This window comes from Eschrichtius robustus, chromosome 15 (assembly GCF_028021215.1).
Source record: "Eschrichtius robustus isolate mEscRob2 chromosome 15, mEscRob2.pri, whole genome shotgun sequence".
NCBI classification, from domain to species: Eukaryota; Metazoa; Chordata; class Mammalia; order Artiodactyla; family Eschrichtiidae; genus Eschrichtius; species Eschrichtius robustus.
The window spans coordinates 14509000-14535662 of NC_090838.1; the positions used below are offsets into that span (position 1 = coordinate 14509000).

Consider the following 26663-nt stretch of genomic DNA (forward strand, 5'->3'; position numbering starts at 1 on the left):
TACAATTCACTGAAGGCTAAGATGATAGTATTTTTTAGCAATAAAGTATTTTTTAATTAAGATATTACTTTTTTAGACATAATGCTATAGTCTACTTAATAGACTATATTTTAAACATAACTTTTACATGCACTAGGAAGCCAAAAAGTTTGCGTGACCCACTTTATTGTAATATTTGCTATAGTGCAGTGGTCTGGAACTGAACCCTCAATATCTCCAAGGATGCTTGCAATCTCTCTCTCTTTTTTTTTTTTTTTTTTTTTTTTTCCAGTTTTAAAGATTTTGCCCCAAAATTTCCACTTCTAGGAATCCGGTCTATAGAAATACCTGTTAATGTATCAAAGACAAGTGTAAAAGGATTTCATTACTCCATTTGAATTGTGAAATATGAAGGGAATATAAATATCAATCTATAAGGAAATAGTTCAATGAGCTAAAGGTATCCATACCAGAGAACTGTGCAATAATTTAAAAAGAAGTCAGTGTCATGAAAAAAATGTTCATGACACCGTTGAATGCCTAAACAAGTTACAGGATAGTATGTACAGTATGATCTCATTCATATAGAACAGAGGTATATATATTTGTTAAAACTCATAAGAAACACTAAACTTAAATTTGGTACATTTTATTTTATGGAAATTATACCTCAATAAAATTTATTAAAAGGACTATATGTGTATATCATAGTGGATGTTAATGTACTTTCAGGCCAACGAAATGGTCCATAAGGAACACAAGAAGGCTTTGAAAGTGGCAGAAGCCTAGAAGAAGAGAGCATGAGTGGGAACTTTCTGTAGTGTTAGTATTTTTTCAACCAGCATGTACACTTCTTGTATTCTAGAAAGCACAAGATAAAAATCTAAATGAAATAAACGGAGTCATTTGCAGTGAGCCCGAATCAATGTGTAAACACAAATCCAACTTGGCCTCTTAGTTCCTTCCATTGGCTGAGTTTGGTCATTTGGTGTCTGGTGTGAAGGTCTACATTTGAAAGGGTTGTCAACATCACACACATCTTTGCCAGACTGACTTTCCATAGACACCTGTTTATTACTTCACAGATAACTACTGAGCATCCTTAAACATCAAGCCCTTTGCTAAAAATTTCATGGAAATTTGATACAAAAAAGAAGACAGTTCCAGCCTCCAGTCCTAATCACTCTTCTACTGAAAAAGCTTACAGCATTCTGTGCCAGGTAGTGTAATAGATCTAAATGTGTTAACTTCTCTTGCTGCCTCACCCACTGAGCACTGTTTATCATTATTTTCCTTATTTCCTATCTACTCTGGTCAGGGTAGTCTTTACGCTGTCCTGCAAACATCTCAGCCTTTGCTTCTGCTGTCCCTCTCACCTGGAATCCCTGTCTCCCTCATTATCTCATGCTCTCATCCACCCAACAAGATCTATCTCCACCTTGTCCATGAAGTTCTTGCTAAGCCCAGAAACCCTCAGTCACCTCCCCTCCCCACACCCTGCCTTGTTTGTTGGATAGTCTTGTCTCTCTAAGGAGAAAGGGGACCATGTCGCCCTGTTTCCTACCCCTCCTATTGTCTTGTACAATGTCAAGTACCTAGGAATAATTAACTGGCAACTATCAATGATTTGTCACTTCATAGTTTTTAAATGTTAGACAAAGGAGAGGAAATTCATAGGAAATAAGTGCTTTTCCAAAAGCCTAATGAGGTAGGTATTTTCCCCATTTTATAGATGGATAAGCTGAGGCTTAGTGAGGTCGGGAGATTTGGTCAGGCTTATATAGCTCATAAAATATAGGGCCAGTCTTCAGACCTACTTCTGAATGTCTCTAAAGCCCATGTCTTTGCTCTGCACCATGCTACCCACCTAACTTGTCACTTAGGTGATCTCATTGAATTCCCACATTGCTGTCTCAAGAAATACTTGTTGATTGATTGATGACACATTCAGTAGCAATGTGGTCCAGTTCAAGGGTTTCCTGCAGCTGAATTTGATGAAAAGCCCCTGCTGTGTTCAGGGAGGTTTAACCTGCTTCAAACTCTGGCTTTCCCACAATATCATCAGTCTCAGTCCCAATACCTGTGCAATACATAGCACAATGTTTTATGTACTTACAGAGCTTAAAAGTAACGTCTGAGATGACAGAGTTCAAACTTAAGCCCTGGCATCTGGGGCCAGGGTTCAATGCTGGGGACCCCCATCCTCTGCTTCCCAAGGTTCTCCCTGATGGTCGCTTGGCCATGTGTGGGTTGGGCTTAGACAAGCTGCTTTGACTTTACCTCCTGAGACGTGTACTGTTGGCACATCATTATAGAATGCTTGGAGGCCCCAGGAGCCTGGCCACAGTGATGGCACAAAGCCAGAAATGGACACTCAAAGAGTCAACAAGGTGTGTACAGTTCTCCATTAACTTGGGAAAAATACTCAACATTTCTAAGCCTGTTCTCTCAGATATACTATGGGAATTATAGAACATTTCCTGCCTACCCTTTAGGAGATTAAGAGAATCAGAGAGATCCTGTTTATGGAAAAACTGTATATACCACAAATCCCTGCCTGTACTATATTACCATATGGTGAAGAGTCATTGTCACTAGAGGATGTGGCAGCCGCCACAGACAAAGCACTGGGAAAAAGTCAGGAGACCTGGGGTCCACTCCTGGTTGAGCTGCCAAATCTCTTCATGTCATAACAGCCAAGAGGCTCTGGACTCACCAGTTCTGTGGGTCAGAAAGATAGATTTCCAAGTCTGCTTCATTTGAAAATAACATACACTTACTAGCAGAATGCTCTGGAAGAGAAACTTAAGAAGCCGGGATGTATGCAGATAAGCCACGGTCTCTTGGGTTAATTTCAGCAGCAACATCCTTGGATTATGGGACTCCAGACGTAACACTGACCCTCAGTGACTCACTCAGTCTTGGTGCCTGAAGCACCTCTTTTGCATCGCTTTTTACTATTTTCAATTCTTTTGTTATTTTTAACCATCCTGGTTTAAGTGCATTTTAATCCCATGAGCCACCTCAACTCCTTTTGTGAACCATGGCATCTATAAAACACATCAATTAACAAGCAACTTGCTTTGATCTTAGTAAGTCATAGAATTTCAGAAATGGAAAAGAACTCAGAAATCATATTTAGCCTCATATATAATAAGTGGTAAGAGGAGACCCAGAGAGAGAAAAGGACATGCCCAAAGTCACACATCAAGGTGGAGGCAGAGTCAAGAAGGGACCTGGGTGCTTGCAGTGCATTGCTGCCCATATCATTGTAGAATATGAGCCTGGGTCTCTGTTTCTCCAGCTTTTAAAACGTAAATAATAACACTGTGGTCTTGCAACATTGTACGTTAAAGCTGTGTAAGAGAAAACTTTGCTATAATTATTATCTGTGGGTTTTCAAAACTTTAATAATAAACATTAAAAATAATGTTCTTCCTAAAAACTCATGGAAAGATTCTTGGAAATCTAAGAACACTGAGTAATCTTTACTTGTGCCACTGAACCAGAGTACTTTGAACTGGGCTGTTCAGACACACAGTTTGTTCCCGCATAAGGCTATCCAGTTCGGGGGCCAGAGAAAGCCGGTATATTGGCTTGGAAGCCTTTTAGGTGGAGACTGCTGTGGCATCGTGAATACTCAGTCATAAGTAATGCAAAAACTTATTCCTGTTGTTTTTTTGAAGCAGACAGAAATACTTGAGGCTCTGCGATGGAAGGTCCTCAGAAAACAAACCACATCTCATGGATGTAGCAGCGGTGATACTAAAAAAGAGAGGCTCTGTAGCTCCCTGGTCAAGAATACGGGCTGAGCAGTCAAAACACTGAGATTTAAATTCTGTTGTGGCCACTGACTGACTCTGACCTTGAGCGAGTCGCATGACCTCTGAGCTCAGCCTCCTTATCTAAAACTAGGAATAAAAAGAGTATCTACCTCATCGGGTGTTCATAAAAACTAAATTAGTTAATAACGTAAATTGCTTAAAACAATGACCTGTGCGTGGTAAGTACCCACTAAATGTTAGCTCTTATTTCAGTGTTGCAAGCAAAGAATCCTAGTTTGGTGGCAGAGTTTATAAATCTCGCAGCAGCATGACTAACTAGGCATGAATCTCAGGCCCTCGCGTCCCAAGCTCTGCACATTTTAAGGGTTTAAAAACTGTATCATTTTCCAACACCAATTTCTAAACTATATGAGAGAAACTTTCTGTTCTTTCTGAGTATTCACAGAGAAGGATACAGGCAAAGGAAAGCCTCAAGAAACTGTGAGAATAGCACAAGCAACTGCCTTGGTTGCTTGCGTTAGGGAAGCCTCACCTGCCAGTAAGAATGTCCCAGGAAGAGGGGCAGGGGCACCAAGAGGATGCCGCTGAGCCTTTGGCCGTGGCCAGCCTGCTTCTCAGCTGTGCCTGACCCGCCCCCTTGTATCCCTGGCTCTGTCCCTGTCTTCATGGTATACCCTGAGTACATCCCCAGCCCTCTAGGGTCCTCAGTTTCTCCACCTATAAAGAGAGACAGTGGTTGAAATAATCCCTTTGTCTCTTCCAGCTTAACCTTTTTTTTTTGATTATCCTACTTGGCTAATCTCTCTCCAATGTGAAGAAATCTTCACCAGTTACTACAGAAACTTATGCCCAGCAATGGAGAAATGTTAAGCAGTTTGTGTGAAATACCCAGTAACTGCATCAAAATTATTTAACCTAAAATGACAAGCACCCAAAGCAGACTCACACGATATGGGACATGGAATCTTCAAAATTCTCAGTCAGTTCCTTGGAGCTGGTCAAGCAGCTCCACCCAGGCCACGGGTGGGCTTAGGAACATTCTAGCCAGACCTTTCCCCAGCTCTCCACTCACCCAATTTTGTGTCACAGAAATTACACATGATTCCCCAGTTAGAGAACAGAGGTCTCTACAGATAACCAAAGACTGGCCCAACTGAGTGCAAACACAGCCAGTACTTAAGACCCAGTTGGATGCAGCAAGACTTCGGTCATTCACCAAAACAACGCTCAGATCTGGCCCAAGCTGAGGTGTAGGAAGAAGTTAAAAAACAGTCCTCAAACCTGGGGCCAGACTTTTTAAAAGAAATCCCAGAAGACTCACTGACTCTTATTTTTGTAAATTATCCAGGGTGGCTCTGTAGGGAAGTACCTCACTTGAAGAAAACTCAAAGTAAAATCACCAGCACCAAATATAGAGCTTAACCACAGAAGGCATTTGATGCATGTTTCTTGAATGAAGACATTTATCTATTTAGATATTTGGGACTCTTCACTTTAGAAAAGAACTCACTGCCAGATTCTGGGAAGAAGAACCTTCTGGGTACGTTTATGTCTGTTTATGTTCTTTGCTGATTAGCCTGTTTGCCACCATCTTCCAATAGTCTTCTGCCCTTCCCTCTGCTCTATGCCTTGGAGCTTCCATTTTATTTTGGTCAATGGGAGGCACCAGCAGGAAAGCAAAGGGCAGGAAGAAAGAGAGGTTGGGGTGTGTACTTACTCCCCATCGGATTCCCAGCTGCATCCCATCTCAGTCCTGGCTTTAGCTGCTTTCTAGTTAGTCCCAGCTGTTGTGCTGCAGCCTGACTCTCAGGGACCCAGGTCTCACCAGGGTCCAGTAACACTCTTGGCCCCTTGCCTTGCCTTGCCCCTCAGGCCTAATGGCTTCTCGTGGTAGCTAGACCCTGGGTGCACAGTCCCTGTTGCTCACCTCTCCCACCCCTGCTCTGTCATCTCCTCACTAAACTCCTCCTGGGACTGATGCACAAGCCATCAGCTATTTGGCCAGACTGAAGTGGAGTCAATATTAGGCTCTACTAGCTGACTTTACGAGTCATTAGGGCCAGAGAAAATGCATCGCTGGCACTTTTGAATAAAAAAGTCAGTGGAAAAATTAGGATTCAGTTAACAGGTGTTGCAGGAATATGGTTGTTATAAAAGGCATATATAGTCTGAATCTGGTGCTCTCAACGAGAGTACGTGCAACCAACTTTCTCAGAGCAGTAAAGATGTCAAACGCTTCCTCTTCTTATCTCATCACTACTTGACAATTTAGGAGGAGTCAGAGATCATAAATGGCCTCATGATTTCTTCAGAAAATCTTTTCTCAAGGGAAACATAAAAGTGATAGTAGCAGCTACTGTGAATGATCATGGAAATGAGCTTAATTGGGTTGCATTTTATGAAGCCACATTAACCCAATACATCATGTATTTTACAGTGTGGCAGAGTATCCGAGGGGGTGTCAAACCTCAGAACGTACCAGGAGCCCAAAGCAGACATCTATCCTATGACCAAGATCATAAAGACTTCTGCATCTGTGGCAGAAACGTGGAGGCGACATATCCCTTCTTGCTATTCTTGAGCTTCTCTGAGTTGGCCGCTGCCTCTTTCTGCCTCTCTTCTCTGCAGAAACCAGAAGAGGCACAGACACTCATTCCGTCCTTCCCAAACACATGGGAAGCATGTTCAGTTTCCCAGCCTCAGAGGACTTTGCCGCACAGAAGGTGACCTCTTCCTTCCTCATCCACAAAATCGACCACGTCTCTTAGGGCATCTCTTAGATTCTGTGATGCAGGCTGCTGCTAATTCTGTCTTCAGATGCATTGAATCATTTGCTGCTTACTCATCCTTTGAAAAAATATTTATTGTGTCTAGTTTACGCCAACTATATGTAGCAACACTGAAGATAGAGTAGTTAAGAATTTAATTTAAATTAAAAGTTAAATTTTAAAGTGGACAAATAATTACAGGTAGTGAGAACTGCTCTGAAGAACAGAAAGCAGAGGAGTGGGCTAGAGAGCGGCCGAGGACAGGACCACAGCACTATTTCAGAACAGCCAGTCGTGAGAGATGCCACTAAGAAGGCACTCGTTCCATCCAAAGTGTCAGACCTGACTCCACGGTGTGGATCTCGTCAGCAGGCTCTCTCCGCTCAGCCAGCCCGCCCCCGACGCATGCCACAGGCTTCAGTCCCACCCAATCGTGACTCCCAGGAGCCCACAGGCCGCCTCCACATTTCCGTGCCCTCACTCAGACAGAATCATCTATTTTAGGCTGCCCTTGCCCCACCCACTCATGCTTCCCTGGCTCCCACCCTCCAGTCTCAGGTCAAATATCCAGTCACACAGCTCTTCCTGACCCATTACCTCTGCCTCCACTGCCCTTTTCTCTCAGCCTTCATTGACCTCTGCACACACATATACTTATTACCTCACTTTTAACACGTTGTCACACTTTTCATGTCATATTAGAATTATTGCTTTGATCATCTGTCTTCATATTAAGCTGCAAGCCCTACATTATACGCCCAGCATATCTCACTGCACTCGGCCTGCAATACTCTCCCATAAAGCAAATAAGCCTCCCCAAACCTATGTGATTTTAGAATGGAATTGTCCTGATTTTACAAATAAGGCTCAGAGAGGTGAACTCACTTACCTAAAGTCACACAGCCAGTAAATGGTTGAAGCTGGAATTTAAAACTCGGCGCCCTGAAGCCAAATCCTACACATAGAGGGTTAGCATCCAGATAATTAGGGGAAAAGAAGGAAATCTGGGCCTGAAATACCAGAGTCACTGGCAGCCCCTGCACAGGTGTCATTTTGAGCCTCCACAGATCTCTGCATGAGCCCCTTTCCTCCTAGCCAGAAACTGAAGCTTATCTGTGGTATTTAAAGGTCCAAGAAATTGGGCAAAGTTTCACGGTGGGGATGGAAAACGTCGTCTGCTTCTGTCAAATTTCAAAATCTTGCAGTAGTTGTCTTATTTTTTTAAATGCCCTTCATTCTAAAAATATCTCCCCAATCCCCCTCCAAGAAATTCCCTTTTGTCACTTAAATGGTCAGAGAAAACCCTGAGGAGATCAAAAAGTGGCCATTCAGGGCGAGCAGTCCAGAGTGGCCCCTGTGTCTTAGATCTCCGAGAATCCTCTAGGCCCAGCGGCAGAGCACGCAGCACCCAGCGGACGTTTACTTTCAACTCTATCCTTCTGCCACTGCAGGGAGGTAGCCTTGAGCTGAACACTCTCCCTGGAAAATCTGGGTGCCTGTGGGGATTGCAGGTGAGAAGCCCAGCCCCCCTGCATGCCCCTTCATCACCTGTCCACACGGGAAGGCGGGAACCACCACCCTTATTTCATATCTTCACCACCCGCAGACCCAGTTGCCGCCTGAAACCTCCTCTGACAACTGCTGTCTCCACTGACCATGCCGTCATTCGCCACGTCTCTGCTTCACTTGTGTCTTCTCCAGACTGATTCATTGGAGGGCAGACCCGGGCCTCACACCTATGTGCCCCCCACAGTGTCTCACACACTGCTCTGTGCACGGTAGGTGGTGAATAAGTGAGGTCAGTGAGGTCACCCTCCACGCCTGCAAGTCCAGAGCTATGAGCGCTTTCCACGCAGCACACCCTGCTCTGACCCCAAGAAGATCAACTGCGCAGATGCAGCCCTTTCTGCTTCCTAACGTCATAGTCCAAGGGAAGAGAAGATGTACTTCCCCAAAACTCCTGCTGGGGTCAGGAGTGAGGAAGGGCCCAGTTATCTGGAACGTGAGTCCGCAAGGCATCCCCCGTGCACGTGTGTGTGGGTGTGTGTTAACATTGACACAGCCGCAGCCTTCACTCCTGCCCCCCCCTTTTCAACCAGTGCACACGGTAGACTCAGCTCTGGTGGAATGGGTAGGGCGGGGCTGGGTCCCATGAGAACTGGGCCCCATTTCTCCCCCGTGGGTACCTGGGCAGAAGACGGGCAAGGATGGTCCTTTTCCTAAGCACAACTTTGTTCAAATAAGAAGTTGACCTATAATTTGGAGGTTGACTTCCTGAAGCTTGGCCTGTATTTCAGGCAGTATCTGTTCAAAAGGGAAAGAACACTTGAACAATGAACGAGGCAACCATGCTAGAAGAGCTTGCCCATGATATACGCAAAAAGATTCTTTCAAGAAAAACTATAAACTATACCCTGGGCCACTGGCAGTCTCTAGTGGGTCTTAATCACGCCAACTGTGACAGCAAATGCAGAATGGAGAGGTTCCAGAACTGCAATTAAACTATAAAAGTGGACTTTCCACTTTACCCTCTTGAGTCTTCCTACATAATATGCCCAAGAAGATCACAGGTCGGTCAGGAAAGAAGGGGGAAAAGAGTTAGTTCACACACCTGTGTCATCCAAAGTGGCCTAGTGTCCACTGGTCCCTTCTCATTCTCCCCAGTGGATTACAAAGGACCGTGGACATAAAAGTCGAGAAGCCCAGGCCTCCTAATACTAAGATAACACTACCCTTCCCATTGCCTTTAGAGTGAGCACTGAGAGCTATGTCTTCAGGGCTGGGGTTCATCACACTGGTTCACCATGCTTTTTCAGGGACTTCCTGCCCAGCCAGCACTGCCTGCTGAGTCTCAGCTGAGGAGCTAAGTGACCTACTGGACCCCATGTGAACACAATTGTACTAATGAGGCAGATTAATTGGGACTTAACAGTTAAAGGCAAAATGTGCCCTCAGGGTGACAAGAAACTTTCAGACCTTCTTTTTGGGCTACCTAGTGATGGAGGCCCCAAGAGTACAAACTGATGACATCCATGCATGTGTATGTGCACAGATGCCCAGGAGACAAACTGGGGTTGCCTGTGAGGCCACAGCTCTTCTAGACAATGCCTTACCTCTGCTTCCTCATAATGTTCTTTCCTTCTCCTGTGGCCTCAGCTAAGCCAGATGGTAAGCTACTTAAAAACACACACAAACACAGACAGAGAGAGCAAGAGCGAGAGCACACATGCATCTAGTACAAGCAAATCCTGAGAGCCTTCATTCTGAATGTGTGTGATTTACAGGCCTGTCGGTGAGATAGATGAGGAGGAGAAGGCAATGGATTCATAGCAGGATCTATGAGGTCATATCAGAAAGAATGGGCCCAAAGCCTTCAGGGGATTCCCCTGTGCTAAGATTCTGGGCAATGGGAACACCTATTAATGAGGGGGCTTCCATATGACAAGTGTAATTCTTAAGTAATACCATTGTCAATGTGGCTTGTGCTCTTGGATCAAGCCCAGGCTGGAAAACAGTATGAAGGATACCCATGGATGCACCCTGGTCTCAAAAGGATGTGGGCATGATTGCTATTTTTTAGAAGACGATAAAAATTTATAATCAGCTACAGAAGAATGGCTGCAAAGTAATTCATACTGAAAAGGTCTGAGCTAAGGACATTTACTCTTTAGTGCACAGCATGTGATTTAGTTTGGAAAAATGAGGAAACTTTATTATACATATATATCAAGCCATTGTAGTGAGGCATGGCCGACACTATTCCATCATCCACTGTACCCCTAGAAGGCCTGGCGCATGCTAAGTCAACGCATATTCCATGATCATGAACCACCCTTCAACCTCTTCTCCAGGGCACCCAGCTTTGGACTGTAGAACTGCGTTGACTAGGGACACATGCCATGCCAACTTCTCATCTGTCCCCTATTCCTTCTTCAGTGCCAACAGCCAACTGCATCCTTGTGCAAATCTCTACTATCTATTAGTTCTTTCCACCGACCTCAATTCAGTGCAGCCATTAGACCACTACCCTCTTGTCTCCTGGAAAAATCGGACCTTCAGTGACTGCCCCATCAACAAGAAATGTTTCATCTTTAAAATGCTGCTTTGTTGTGCATTTTATGGAAGATTTTGGCAAGAAGCTGGTCGTGGTTGGGTGATGTCATTTTCTCAACCCAAGACAATGCCTGAGAGCATGTCCACGATGCTGAGTAACATTTGGAAAAGCAGAAGCCAGAGGCCTGCTTCTTAGGCAGACTTCCGTTCTGTCCTCCACATAAAGAGGTCTAATTCACACAGGATACCTAGGAGAATCAAACACTAACTAGCACCATATCTTGCTGAAGAGTGAACTAGTTCTGGCAGTATGAGAACTAAGGCCTCTTATCCCAGGAAAAATCAAGGCAAAGTTAGACCCTGGAAGCAGACTTGCTCACTTCACTGATAGAAGTTGCCAACGGACCTGGGCTCCATTTTGGTAGGTATTAATCTGCAGTGCTTGCCAAAACCTTAGCAACTGGACTGATAAAGTCATGTATGTTGAATTATTCCTTTGGGAGACGTGATTGGAGAAACTAAGTCTTCACACCCTCCCCATATCTTCTAATAATCACATGATTAGCTTTGGCAGCTGGCATTACGTGGCAGCCATAGGCAAAGAAGAATCCCCTTTTCTTTCCTGTGAAAGTGATTGATGTCTAACGGAATCAGAACAGCAGCCCAGTATCATTGGCCCTAGACTCCCATCAACTGAGTTACTTTCTCCAGATCCATGGGCAACCCTACTACAGAATGAAGTGTAACCACTTTGTTTTATCTTGCCAAAAGAATGCTATGATAAGTTCTGTTGCCAGTGGTGGAATCTGCAATATTATAGTAAAATAAAAATCAATGCCTCTTGGTCCTACACACAACCACAGTACCTTTATGGGTCCAAATTCTGAAAGCTATGATAGTGAACATCTTGTTCGTGTTGATTTTAGCAACTTCCAAAGATGTTATGTGGATCTCTCTGCCACCCACTAAATCTCCCACTCTCGCCACTTCATCAATGACTACAAATTTATAAAGGAAATCTGCCTAAGAAAAATCCCCACTCCTCATAAAACTACAATCTCTACACACAAGGATGCTTTATGGAAAAAGCACTTTCAAATTAAAGTTCTAAAAAGCATTTAAACAAGGATTGTCTCATTGTTTGGGTACCACATGAAGAATAAAGGTGTATCACAGTGAATAATTTTCAAGCTCTGTGCCCCACATACTTCAGTGAAAGAGTTCCAACTCCAATGTGAGCACCTTGAGGGAACAGGGTTTAATTAACTGTGTACCCCCAGAAACTATCAGAGTTCCTGGAACATGGGAGATAATAAATACTTGTTGAAAGACTAAATGTCAGACTTAGCCACGTTGGGGGCTACATAATAAATCCTGTGTGCCAACTTTCGAATAGAATTAAACCCCATACCCCACGCTCTCTCTCCCTCTCTCAATATCCATACACACACAAACACACACATGTACACTTAGACACACCTGTGATCAGCTCATCTAGGCTAATATACGCAAAGATAAAGAAATAAAAGATACAGTATTATATCTGGAAATTATAATTTAGAAAGGTCAGGAAAGATCCAAGTTTCTGATTCTGTTTTTCACTCCTCCTGAGAGATTATACCTCTGGGATAGGTAAAAGTGAAAAGACATAGTGCTATGATGCATCCTTTGGTTACAACTTAAAACTTCAAATAAACTTTAAAAATTGGGGATTGGAAACATACATTCGATTCTCTGCTTTTGCTCTACCTATTTTTTGTTTGCTTGTTTACTTGCTGTAGTTGTTGTTTAGCATACGAAAACATAAAATAAACCTGTTCAAACACTCATGTTTTTCCATAGAGAAAGCATACAGAAAGACAAGATGCCTTCAGGAGAAATCCCGCTCACCCCCGGCACAACACACTCTCAACTCGAAAGCCCTGGTTGCTCGTATTTGTTTCCCAAACTGATTAGCAGACACTGGCTTGTTGAAGACTAGACCCAGGGATCATTTTCGAATATATGGCTCATTGGTTTTATGAGTTCTTGGTAATCATAAAGGTCTTGAATTCCTTTGCAAACAGCAAAAACATATTTCCTCTTTGTGGGGTACCAAGAGTTCATACCAAAGGCTACAGTGACATATTCTTGGTCTGTGCCTCTGCGTAACCAAAGGCCACCACTCCACTGACATGAGGACAATCAGGCATTAATAAAAATAGCTTCTCCTTTAAAGAGAGAGACATGTGGTTTGAACCTGGCTGATCTTGGATAGCACTGTTTGCTAATGAATCACCTCAGTGACCAAAAACGCCAGTCAATATTACTAAAGATTCAGCAAATTTATTTTAAAGGATAGAAACATGATTTATCTACTCATTTGGATCTTCTGACTTACATTAAAAAGGATAATGTTAAGAGTAATGCCCAACATTTCTACAGCATATTAGAGTTTGCAAAACTTCTTTCTTTCCATGACCACTTTTGAAATCCCTCAAACCTGCCCTCAAGGCAGACAAGGCAGGTTCCAATGTGATTTGCCTGCACCGCAGGTGGAAGGGTAACAGGAGTTAAAATGAGATTCTTCCTAATAACACACTATAAAATGAGACGCTAACCCACCAATGCAGGGCTTGCGAAGGAAATGTTTCAGAAATCACATTTGCAATCCTTAGTCCAAAATCCACTCTGAAAAACTTTGAGGTTGAAGAGACCAAGAAGAAAGGATTTCTTTGGCAAGAATGCTAAGAATTAAACCACCCCTACACACATTCCACGAGGAAAAGAAAGGGAAAGCATCCCTTTTACCTGTGGGAGGCTTCAGGATTACAGTTTGGAGAGCTCGACCTGGGGTCTAAAGGCACAGGGACTAGTGCTGGCTCCAAGCTTGGAGAAAGCCACAAGAGGGGGCAGTGATGGGCCACCCTAAAAGCAGAGGGAGGAGACAGGCTGCACTGCAAACAGCCTGGGTTTGGAGTTTCCCTTGGGTTCCATAAAGATCCTGTATAAAGATACCAGAATATATCACGCTATGAAAAATTCTGCCCAGGAATCCTCCTGGGAGCTGGGCAGCTAGATAACCCCAAGCAAGGCTAGATATTGATATCTAGAGTCTGGAAGTGGCCAGTCTGAAGGGGCACTGACTTTGTTAAAGGAACAGCGGTCGATCCCCAGTATGAGCGTTGAGCTACCACCAAACCCACAGGGCAACAATAACTGATCATGATAGGCCCCATCAAGCCGCACGTTTCTTGCTCCCTAACTCTCTCCCACAAACCCTCTGCAGCCCTAAAGACCCAGAGCTGACTAGGGACAGGTATCAGGGGAGGAAGCGTAGCACAAGATGGGAAACAGAGACGTTTCCCACCTCCAATGGAAGGCTTCCCTGCCTGAGGTATTAGTGAGTTGAGGAAGGGGAGAAGCTTCCATGTAAAGTGAAATTTAAAGCATCAAAAATTCAAAATATCTAATGGCTACCCCGTAAAAGCTTGACTGCCCAGTACCTGTTGATTACATTTCATGGGATGTCTGAATCTGGGACTCTTGGGCTGGGGCTGGCCTACCCCACAATCCATTATGAAGAACAAAATCTGGGGTGAAAGGAAGGGCAATCAACAGAAGATTGTCCCACCTTTGCTCTTCAGAGGCCTTGCTATTGTGGAAAAAGACATAATATGTACACTAGCCCTCCTGGGCTAGGACCCTCACCTAGAAAGCCGGTCCTTCCTCATGTGCTGACCTGATCTTAGGCACACTCCCTTCTCCCAAACAAAGAGGTAAGGCATGGATCTGCCTACAAGTGACCAGGTGACCAGCTGTGTGCTGAGAGTCCCCAAACCTTACAGTCATGTGTGAGTTTAGAAGACGGAAAAAGGAAACGTGAAGAGTGTTATTCCCTAAGGGGACAGAGCTTATAATGATTTGGAGACAAAGCCATGAAAGGCAGGATGGCTTCACCATTGCTTCTCTTGACACCCCACCTGATTCTCCTTGAATTTCATTGCTTCATAACACCCGAAGTTGTTTCATTTGAACTTAACCATTATTGATTATGTGGCTTCTCTAGACGAGATGCTGTTTTTAAAGAAGCATCTAAAGGGAAACAGATCTCCTAGTTCCAGCTTCAGCCCTGGCACTAACATACCATATTATGTTGGGGGCAAGTCCCTTTCTCTCTGCCTCTCTCCTTCAGTTTCCTATATGTGAAATCAGAGCACTCAAGCAGATGATCTCTAAGACCATCATTACTCTAACACATTATACCACATATGGAGTCTGGAAGGATTTAAATGTGGCTAAATTATGCAGAATGAATTAGCCCTTGAATTTGTACAGCATATTGTAATCTTTGCAAAATTCTTGTATAATTCATTACCTAGATGGTTTATATCTTCTTCACCTTTGATTCTAAGGAATTGGTGTTATTAGCCTTACAAAACAAATGAGGAACCAGACTGAGAGAATTATCCCAAGTCACACAAATAGCAGGACCAGGAGCTAGGCATCCTGACCCCCAGTCTGGTCTCCTTTCTTTGCCCTACAAACTCTGGTGTTTGCAGTTAATAACAACACAGGCAGCTCCTGGGAACTAGTGAGGGTCCTTTCTCACTAATGTCAGGTAACAACATTACACTGGTCTTTCTCAAAGTCCCAAAGGCTGGTCTGATTAAGTGGGCTCTTCCCAGAGGGTCTTGTGAACCTTAAATAACCTTCTTTCTAAGTTTCTTTCAGTAACTCTGACCATTTGGAGAGAAAACAAACCCATACACAGAGGAATTTAAGGTGTTATTTTAACTTTGTATCCCATGCATAAAAAGTTACCCTTTCACTTGAATTTTTGAATATAAGTTGGGAAAAAGAAAAGTTTTGGCACATGTTCTCCAGGTGAATGCCCCAGGGCCTGAAGTTTAACTCCAGGACAGCCAACAAAACACCACAGTAACCCCTTCCCTACTCCCTCCCCTTCTCCCACGAACTCCCCTCCCCTTCACTGTATCTCACCAGCCACCTGTGAGGTTCCAGACTTTCTTCAGGCACTCTGAATTTAAAGCAAGAACTTGGCCCCGACACTCAGAATCTCTCCTGAATTACTGTCTTTGTCTCGTTCACTGAAAGAAGAGAATTATTACTATATTATTTAAAGAGAAATAAAAATCAAGAACATATTCAGTCATTACAAGAGCACAGAACATCCTTATGATACAAAGACCCAACACACACACACACAAGTGGCCATAAACATGAATTACTGGATAGTTATTCAGAATGTCAGGAATCCCAAACCATCCAGGGCACAGCTATTAATCTAACAGAGGAAAATTCTCCTGAAAAAGGCCTTAAAATATCAAATGCCCAGTTGCACCAGGCATTTTTCTGGGTGCCTAACCTGCAAAATATAGACCTCACAAAACTTTCATTATACGCATTGTTATTCCTACTTCACAGGATAGAAATATAAGCTCAGGAATGTTAAGCAATACTGCTGGGGGACACATAACTTATAAAAGATGGACCTTCCTAGTTCAGGTCCTTGAACTCAGGATTCTCTGGATTAAAAATTCCATGCTCTTTTCTCTGTCTCATGCAATGTCTCCAGTGACAGGCAGCGGCCTAAAATCTGTATAAATCACTCTGATTGGAGTCCTCAAGTCTTCCCCTAAATTGTGTAGCATAAAATAAGCAAGCAGCTACGGGTAGCAGCCAAAGCATCTGCATAGAAGCAACTAAAATACACGAGACAGAAAATAAATACATAGCTAGTGTTGCATATTATATTCTTTAATTTATTTTCACATGCATCGTGTCTGTTAATCATCACGACACCACAAAGCAGTTATAACTGCCCCAGCTTTGCATTTAAGAAATGAAGCGATGGTCATTATGTTTCAGTGCATGGGCACAAGAGCCAGGAGTCTTTCAGTAATTTCTGCATGTTTCGGTATATTACAGCATGGAATCATCAGGACTGCTCAGGCACAGTCAATTTGTATTCAATATCTGCGGAGGAATGAGAACAAGTTTTAAAGATTTCTACCAAAAATGTTTAAAATATAAAAAGTTTTTTTCTTTGAGAAATAATCATCCATATATGGGAAAAGTCACTTTTGAGGAAGAGTTCACTCCTTGACAATGTGTATCTCCCCATATTTCTTTCCTCCCATACACAGATTCAACTCTCATTTTTGTTCATTAAACTTTTACATGGATACTTCTACCTATTCCACTTGACATAAAATAACTGGCTATAACCACATAAAGAGAGAGAAGAATTATCCAGAAGCATTAAGATGATCATGTTTCCTAAACAGTTATTAAGAAAACTAATTTAAGGACTCCAAAATGTATTGTCACAATGACCCACTGGCTCCCTGCTCAGAATTCTCTTCTACTTTGCCTAGTCCTGGAACCCTGCTACCTAGAAACAAATGCAGGTCTTCTGGGAGCTTTGACTACCACCCCAAGTAACCCTTGGATGGCCTGCAAATGGTACTGATAACATCTGATAATTCTTTCACTAATCAATCCCCTAAATTTGCCACTGCAGAAGGACGGAGCGTTACTGGCAAGTAAGTAGAAACCCACAGGGCGGAGGGTGTGCCCTGCTCAACGTCAGGCTTTTCAGCTGAGTGGACAATCTGGTGTAACAGTGGGACGCTGGGAGCGGGGACACCGGACACCAAAGCCCTCCTGGTCCTGTTGGTAACTTCATTTCCCAAACGTTCATAATTAAACAGCTTTTATTGAAGTAATCAGCATGAGCTCCTTAGCTTTGTTTTTGCAACCGGTATCGTGTTTATGGAGCCAAATATTAGAGACTTTGATACTGAATACCTCCTCGGATGTGTTAACGTTGGCAGGGTCTCTAGATTCTGAAGATGCCGGGCTGCCTCAGCTCAGCCTCCGCTCCAGCCTCCAGCTCATCAGCCCCCCTCCCAGACCACAAAGCACCAGTTCTCCTGTAAGACTCACAGTATTTCTCCTGAAAGTCCCAGGGAATGGTGTGCAATTGAAACAGGGTGAAATATGATCTCAAAGTGTCTGTCCGACCAGAAGTTTTCAAAGAAAACATTTCTTAAATCTTGTGTTCACTGCTGTTTCAGCAGGCCAATTAGATTGGATGGGACTTGGGGGGGAGCTGTCGCCAGTCACTGCAGCAGGAATAGCAAACAAGACTTAGAGCAAATAAACGAGTCCCAAACTGGCATCCCAGGGGCCCCTGGCCAATGACCTCCTTCATTCCCCAGGCGGGATGACCAGCCCGCCCTCTGGGACCCCGGGCCAAACTACAGGTTAATCAGATGAGACATTAGTTAGCAGCCTCGATTACTAGAAAGTAATTCATCAGGGAAAGTCTCCAAACAGGAGGAGGAAAAATAAACAGCAGGCACATGCGGTCCCATTTCGGCTCTAGATAAGGCTGCCATCCAGGTGTCCCGCTGGGGTAGAGCCCATCTATCTTGTTCCACTCCTCTTAGGAAATGTGGTGACATTTCTCACATCTGCCTAGAAAATGCAAAGCCAAGAGGGCTCTGAATGGGAAGAAGATGAGGGACTTTGGAAAAACTATTAGAGGAAAGGCTCCCGGGGACGGGGCGGGGGACAGGGCTGGTTGTGGTGAGCTTTGCCCTCCCTGTACATCCTTTTCATTGTATGTAAATTCTACCTTATTTCCACATTTTTAAAAAAAAAAAGAAGAAGAAGAAAAGGTTCTCTGTGGGTTTCCAAACTCCTATTCATTTGGAGAAAACCAGGGGCTCAAGTGTTTTTCTTATGTCTGGGCATAAGAAGCCCACTGGGTCATTAGCCCCCGAGACTCTGTTCAGCTTCAGGGACTCTCGGTACAAGCCATGAAGGATTCAGACCATCCGAAATTACTGGTTTCTTCTTCAATATTGATTTGGGGATGAGGAAGATTAGAAAGGATGGGAAGAAAATGTAGTTAAATGCAAGTGGAAAGTATCAACCATTGGTCCAGCTTGACCTGACGCATTACATCAAATAAGGTCATTTGTTTATGTTGCATCTTTTTCCTTCTGGAGGAACAAAAAATGTCAGCAACTAGAGAATGTGTGTAATGTAAACACGGCTGTGTTAGCTCAGCTTCAGGGAAAGCACACCCAAACGTAAGTCAGTGCAGGACATCCTCTGCTCAGAGGACAAGCACAATGATTTTAACCTAATGACCCACTCTTAAACGGCTCTACAGCAAATCGCAATTAAATAAATACCACTTAACAGCAGAGATTTGTTTTACAGCTAGACTATTTGTGGGGAGAGAAAGAGAAGGCTGAATGAGCCACTTAATCTTCAATTATAAAATTAAGGTAGTTTCCAAATATTGTTATGAATTCAACCTCAAGCTAAATTTATAAAATGTCACAGCGATGAGTTACAGGCATTCTGGAACAAAACAGAGAGATGGGAGGTGTGGAGGTCGACCAAAAACTGAGGTTGCTTTAGTTTGTTGTCTTAAACTAAAGTTGGGTCTAGTGGCCTTTCTTTGGCCCAATGATTAGGAAGACCTGATTAGAGCTGTATAAAATCATGGCATAGACACCAGTGAACGAGTGAAAACTGCAGCCACATGTGTTGCTGTGGGAAGCTACAGGGCTGAGGGTCAGGAGAGCTGAAGTCAAGGCCTGGCTCTGCTGGTCTCTGGAGCACCAGGGAGGAATTAGCTGGAATGCAGGAGGGAGAGCGATTACGGCTTGTAGCTGACACTGAGAAATCATGACAGCACGTGTGGGACCCAGTGACCTGGTCAGCCTTCCCCACGGAGGGCCGACAGGCGGCATTGGCACCTCCTTCACTCAAGGGCTGATCCTCCCTCCCTCCTTCCTCCCTTCTCTGCAAAGTCTCACCCTCTATGCTTTTCCTGTCTCATTATTTAATTCTGATATTTTGGACGTGTTTTAATTTTTCACGTGTCTTTAATTTTTTTCACGTAGGCGCCCACACAAATATCTTTGAGCGGGTGACCTGGACCAGGCTTTGTGGCCTCCAAGAAAGACCAATCACACTTTCATCTTGCCCCCCACAGACCTTTGCAACCTCAAAAAACTGATAATGGTGTCCCTAGGAACACTGGGGTTCAATCAAAAGCTGAGTCCTGCAAAGGCTTTTCCTCTTACAGCCTCGAATGATCCCTAAAAATCCGGACTTTCCAGAAACAGCTACAAGTTTGCCTCCCCTGCTTGTGTGTCATTGTTGAGATCAAAAAGAGCACTCACGCTGCTGAGAAGCCAAAGCCTTCCACTGGGGCACAGCAAACCCCATGAGACGGTGAGCCTACTCAGAGCACGGTCTCCCGCAAAGGCAGCTCCTCAAAAGGCACCACTGAGTCGTCCACTGATTATGTCGGAGCCTCTGTGAGAGCAGAAGCCATGTTTTCTCTGTCAGGACACCTAGCATGAGGCCTGAGCACAGCACCTGTCATCTGTTCCACTCTACCAAGCAGCTGCCTGGGCCCAGCACTCTGCTGTCTCTACAGATGCAGAGAAATAAAATGTAGCCCCTCCTATAAAGAAACTAATAAGGGAGACAAATATATGAATAGATAATTAAAATCCTAAATGGCACGTGTTACGTTAGATGTGGCGGAAAAATAGATATCTCTTTCTTTAATCCATGTCAAATGATCTCCAAGTCTTATTGACCTCTAGAAATCACTCGCTAAAGCAAAACCTTCAGCAAATAGCTCTTCCTGAGTTCAAAGTCCAAACTGCAGGTGACAGTCCTAAATCACTCTGATAACGATCAGGCTACACCTGGAGGCCCCCGCACTGGCAGAAGGACCCTGACAGATGAGAACGTATTCAGGAGACGAAGAACAAGGTGGCAGAAAACTCGAAGTCATGATTAAGAGGGAATCATTGAGGGACCTCCCTGGTGGCTCAGTGGTTAACAATCCGCCTGCCAATGCAGGAGACACAGGTTCGACCCCTGGTCCAGGAAGATCCCACATGCCGCGGAGCATCGAAGCCCGTGCGCCACAACAACTGAGCCTGTGCTCTAGAGCCCGCGAGTCACAACTACTGAGCCGATGCACCACGACTGCTGAAGCCCGCGCGCCTAGAGCCCGTGCTCTGCAACAAGAGAAGCCACCGCAGTGAGAAGCCCACGCACAGCAACGAAGAGTAGCTCCTGCTCACCGCAACTAGAGAAATCCCACGCACAGCAATGAAGACCCAACGCAGCCATAATAAATAAATAAATTAAAAAAAAAAAAAAAGAGGGAATCATTGAAAGAAAGCCAAGGAGGGTCATCTGGGCAAAGAGGACTTGGCAGATCCCTGTGAGGGTCTCAAGGGCAAGAAGCATCGTGCAGTGCCCATGCAGGACAGCCCCCTATGACCGTGCAGGTGATGGCGGACTGCGTGCATGGAGCTCCCCGGAGCTGCGCGGGTCACGGCTGCACAATCGCACGTGGAAGCCCCGTGCTCACCTCTCCTCTACGGTGCCCAGAAGAGCAGCCTCGTGATAAATGTTTGGTGAATGAGACCCACTGCTATCTACAGATGTAGCATTTTTTGGTGAAAAACTGCTGTGTAGAAGACGGAGCAGATCTTTTTACTAATTTAGTTGTTGCCCCAAATGGCAGAAGATCCATGGATGCAAAAAAATAAGAGGTCAGGTGAAACGCTTTTTTAAGTTTTGAAGATCTTTCTATGAAGCAAAGTAGTCAAACTATGATAGGGGTGACAGGAGGCAGCCGTGGGGCCCCCTGCCTCACAGACGCTCTACCTGCAAGAGGGCAGATGAGCGGCTTTCAGGACTTGGGGAGAACGTTCCGTTCTTGGAAGAGGAAGTGGAGTTTGGGCTCAAGCTGGGGGCTGCCGCAGGGTCCCGGTAAAGAGCAAAGCGCGGTGAGCACACCCCCTGGGAGGTCCCAGAGCCTGGCAGGAGGTTGCATCAGCGGGGCCCCAAAGAGTTAAATTTCTCTTCAGCTCCAGAACATTTTTAAAGTTATTTCTTGTCAAATCAAAATGTTTCCAAATGACTCCTCAGGTCGGAAAATGCCAAGCATTACCGCGTGGGTTTGCTCGGCAGGCAGAGGGGCCTGCAATGCCGTCCAACCGCATTCTGCACGCAGTGGGAGAAGGCCCGTGTCCCCCGTCCCTCCTAATCTGATGAATCCTCGTCATAAATTCTGCCCAGGCCGTCGGCAGGGCGGCCGCTGGCACGGGGCGAAGGGGAGGGGGCTGCTTTACGAGGGCCAGAGGAGACAGCAGGCCGCCAAGCCCTCTGCAAGAAGCTAGTAAATCAGCAGCCAGGGGACGCTCCGCGCTCCAAGGGACGGCCCCGCCCCCAGAGTCTCAGGGAGCACAGGTGAACCGGGCGGGAGAGGAGGGAGGGCTCTGAGTCGCTTGTAGCCGTGGGATCCTGAGCACCAAGGTAACGAGGTGCAGTGAAGCAGGATTCCGCCAACTTCCCAGAGCCTCCAGCGGGCCGCGCTTTCCCTCGGTAAGCGCCAGACCAGATGCTGGGAATGCAGAGACACTGACAGAGAGGACCCCTGCCAATTAGTAGCTTGCTTTCCAGAAGGGAGACCCAATCAGGGAAGAAAGCTTCTATTAGTTTGCTCGAGGTACCATAACAAAATACCTACCACCATACACTGGAGGCTTAAACAACAGAAATGAATTTCCCCACAGTTCTGGAGGCTGGAAGGCTCACATCAAGATCCCACAGGGGCACTTTCTTATAAGGGCTCTTGTGGAGAACTGAGCTAAGCTACTCCATGGAATTGCTGCCTTGGCATCCGTTTTGCTTGGCCAAGCAGACCTCGGGGACCTTAAACTGACACTAGCCCCCTCATGCAAGCACACGCCCTAGATAGCAGCCCAGAGTCACAAGCAAATGTAAGTTCCCAGTAGGACTTCCCCAGCAACCCTTGTGATCTACAGTCCCCCTGCCTCCCAGTGCCTGTCTGCCTTATTGCACCCCCGTGGGGCTCACCGAAACCTTGCTCTTTCCATTTGAATCAGCCAATCCAGCCCTAGCCTGGGAATCCCAAAGCCCTGTACCCCACAGTCCCTAATAAAGGCAGGTGCCCAAGGTGGTCCTGCCCCCGCCCTCTGTCTGCATTCTTCTTCACCTCCCCATGTGGCCACTTGAGGTGTACTGGGTACTTCCTCCAGGACCGATAAGGAATAAATTTCTCCATTTCACTTTCCCTTGTGGATGACTGTTGAACTGTGGCTCACCATCCAGGACTCTGTGCTCCACTTAACAAAAGTTAACAAAGTCATAACAATTCTCATCCTGGCTTGCAGATGGCTGCCTTCTCGTTGTATCCTCACATGGCAGAGAGAAAGAGAGTGAGCTCTCTGGTGTCTCTTCTTCTAAGGACACTAATCCTACTGGATCAGGGCCCCCACCCATATGAGCTCATTTAAGCTTAATTACCTCCATAAAGGCCCTATCTCCAAATACAGTCACATTGAGGGTTGGGGCTTCAACGTATGAATTTTGGGAGGGACACAAACATTCAGTCCATCACAGAGCTCTAAAAAATAACTCTAGTAAGAGGTGATAAATGCTGTTATAGAACTGTAGAGTGACTCATCTGACAGAGGGGGTTTGGGGTGAGGGAGTAATAAAGGAAAATGCCATAGAAGAGGCATCTGATCTGATCCAGGTAGAATAAGAAAGAATCCACACAGTGAAAAGATAGAGGAGGGAGACCATACAAGATGGTGGGAAGAGTACAAGCTGCCAGATTGACATCCTGCCTCTGATCTTACTAGTTCTATGACCCTGGACAAGCATTTTAACCTCTCTGAATCTCAGTTTACTCATCTGTAGAATGGAAGTAAGAGTCTACTTGACAGGGTTGCCGTGGAGGTTAACAAATGAGCTCCTGTTAAGGAGCTGAGCAGACAATGCTAGCTAGTAAGAGACGGCATTCCAGGCAGAACAGGGGTGAGAGCCTGTCAATCACATGGAGTCTTCAAAACAGATGGGCTGTTTAGGGAAGGGTGAGCAGTTCAGTGTAGCAGCTTCAGGAACATCAAGAAGAGGACAAGGATGTGGGATGAGTCCAGACTGGGAGTTTACTGAATGATGGACTAAGGAGTTGAACTTTCTTCTGAGAGCTCCATGGAGCCATTGGAGGATGTAGAGCAAAAAGTGACAGGAAGAGGCCTAGATGTTAGGAAGATCACTTTGGTGTCCATGTGAAGCAGGAACTAAAGAGAGAAGGAAAGCAGGACCGAGGAACAAGGCTTGGGTATCCAAGATGGAAGACAAGAAAATGTCCCAATAACCATGCTGCTTGGCAGTTAAGTCCCTTTCCACTTCAAAGAGAATCTGCTGATCTTCCACAACATGCAAGGCTAGGGCCAACGGCTGCAACTGAGACTCTGGTCCCGACCCCCATCTACTCAGTATTCAGGACCCGCCACAGTCTTTTCCCAACACACCTTTCCAGTCTTTCCCCGACACTCCCCAGCAGGCACGCTGAACTCCAGCCAAACAGACTGAAGGGCCTTTCCTGACAGAATGAGCTTAAACTATTTCTTCCCCTTGTGCCCTTGTTCTTGTTGTGGGAACCTCCATGCCTGGGTCTGAATCACTCCTTTTCCAATGCTTTTACGAGCACTGTGTGACCTACAGCAGATCACTTAAACTGTCTGCACATCTGTTCTTAATATGTGTAATTTAAATAGTGATAGTACTTGTAGGAACACTGTAAAGACTAACTAAAGCATTTAGCACCAGATCTGGCATATTTGCTACCATTTGCCTGCACGACTCCCGAAGTCCTCACCCAGGATCACTTTTCTCACCACTGACCTCCACAGCCTGTCCCCTCACTCTGCTCTCAGAAGCTGACATACATTACAGTCTTCTGGGCACTTTAGTTTTCTTCACCCCCCAACCACGCTCCAGTGGGGAGATCTCACAAGGACTATATATTCCTCATCTGTGTGTCCTCTCAACACTGAGCATACGAGATTGTGTATAGATCTGAACGGGACAGATATCTGTACAGAGTTAGGCTCTGCAGCGTAAACAGCACAACGCCAAGACCCACCCACCCAACATGCCATGTCCATACTCCCTTCTAAGTATGTTTTCTTCCTGCCAATAGTCCCTGATGATTGGACCAGAAGAGGACACGGACTTAATGGAAGCCTGCTAATAAAATGGCCAGGCACACATGACATGGCCCAACCAAAAACAGGAGCTAAGACAGTCCGAGTCTCTGTTAAGAACATTGTCGGAAACAAGAAAATCCAGCAAGGCCAGTAAGAGGCGAAATTGAAAGGAGTTTGAAAGTCCTGAAATCAAGACAGAGTGATTGAGGGGAATATAGAATTGGAGCACGGGAGCCCACAGCAAATAAAAGTTCTGAGAGGCCAGAAATTATTAGTGATCATAAAAATTACATATATTGAAGATCTACTAAGTGCCACCCTCTGAGCTAAGCAATACATGGATTATTTATTTTTTTATAGAAACCCAACGAGTGGTCACTATTAAAGTCCCATTAAAAGAAACTGAGTCACAGAACGGTTAAATGCTATAAGCTCCCATTGCCTCTTGGCCCCTCAATTCCTTATAAGAAACCCTCATTCTAACCCCTATGCCCACCGCCCATTACTTGAAGTAACACAGGTAGATCTCCTCTCTGTGTAAGTACAGGAGCAGAAAATACTGTGGAGACAAAGACTGCACATGAGACATGGAAAAGGAGAGGACATGAAGAAGCATCTCATCAAACGTGGCCCAGATCAGCCTAGTCCCACGTGGCTGCCTAGACCCCTGGGTTGTCGGAATCACTCATTCTCCTGGGCCCTGAAGGTTTGGGTCATGCATGACTACATGCTGTTAATATCTTTAATGACTTTGTACATATCATGCCTTTTCTTCCCAGCCAGCTCATGAGCTCCTTGAAAACAAAGATCATGCCTTCCCATGCTGTTTGTCCTTTGGCAAATGAGGGCCCTGAACATTTTCAGAAATCATCCCTCTGGCTCTGTTCAAAGTGCCAGTGCTCCCACTCATGTACACAGGATCCTTCAGTGCTCTCCAAAGGCATTGGAGCCCTTAGGTGTAATCTGAGCACCACCAGCAGAATAAATAAATCCCTGCCCTGGTGGCAAATACTTCCCTTTACTTCTTCCCCTATAAAGCCAAACTTCTCCAATCCAATCTCACAGTGCTCTCTAATGGGCTCTTTGTTTTGTTTATTCCACTTAGTTCAAGCCAGGAGCAAACAAGAGAAAATGCACAAGGAACCGCCTAGCATATTGCATGGCATGGACTCAGGAACTCTGTGTTTCCTCCAATGCTGCTTAATTGGAAGTGTGCAAACTTTTGTGTTTTAAATGGCCCCCAAAATGATTGCGCAGTGAGTGGTAGGTCCCATTGCCAAGAATCCTGCTTCTCAGCCCATGTGCAGACTTGCCGTGTGGGCAGGGACAATGTAAACTTCAGGCTCTCATCTCTGGGACTCCCAGATGGCCCCTCTGATAGTAATGAGCAGAGAGCTAGACTAGTCTACACCTCCAAATGGGGGTCCAGCTCAGGATCCATGTGTAGGAATCAGCCTCGGAAGAAGCTGCTTCTGCAGGGCTGGACTGAAAAGCAGAGTCCTGACCTGAGAAAATGGCAGATGCTGAGACTTGCAAAGTTGAAAACCTCATGCAAGTTTCAAAATAGCAAGAAGGGAATCAAAGAAATCCCCAAACCCAGGGCTCAAAGCTAAACTATGAAGACTGGAGCACACGCAAGCAGGTAGGGGGTGTCTACAAAGATGGGCTTGGTGAAAGTGAAGTAGAAATGAGGGCTAGCAGAGCAACTGTCTATGCAGTGGTTTTCAAACATTTTTAATAGATGAACTCTCTTTTTAAAATGAAAGCTATGCAACCCTAACACATAAACAATTTTTAAAAAAACAGTTATTAGTAAATTAATACATTTACTAATTATAAGAATTGATAAGAACAATGGAATTAATTTTATTAGAGTGAAAATTTGAAACAGAGGATGACAGTGGCAGTTTTATTTCACCTGCAGCATCTAATTTATTTCAGTATTTTGTCTTGGTTCTACAGTTTCCAAGGAAAATATAAATCCCTGTCACAGA

General features: G+C 44.9%; 1 long non-coding RNA gene across 1 annotated transcript in view; it reads right to left on the minus strand.

Annotated features, from left to right (window-relative positions):
* The window catches only part of LOC137777443 (uncharacterized), a 287065-nt gene that overhangs the window by 222100 nt on the left and 38302 nt on the right, over nucleotides 1-26663 (minus strand). The window contains exon 2 of the long non-coding RNA XR_011076520.1: nucleotides 15569-15675. This is a non-coding gene — a long non-coding RNA (uncharacterized lncRNA). The remainder of the gene's footprint in view (nucleotides 1-15568; nucleotides 15676-26663) is intronic.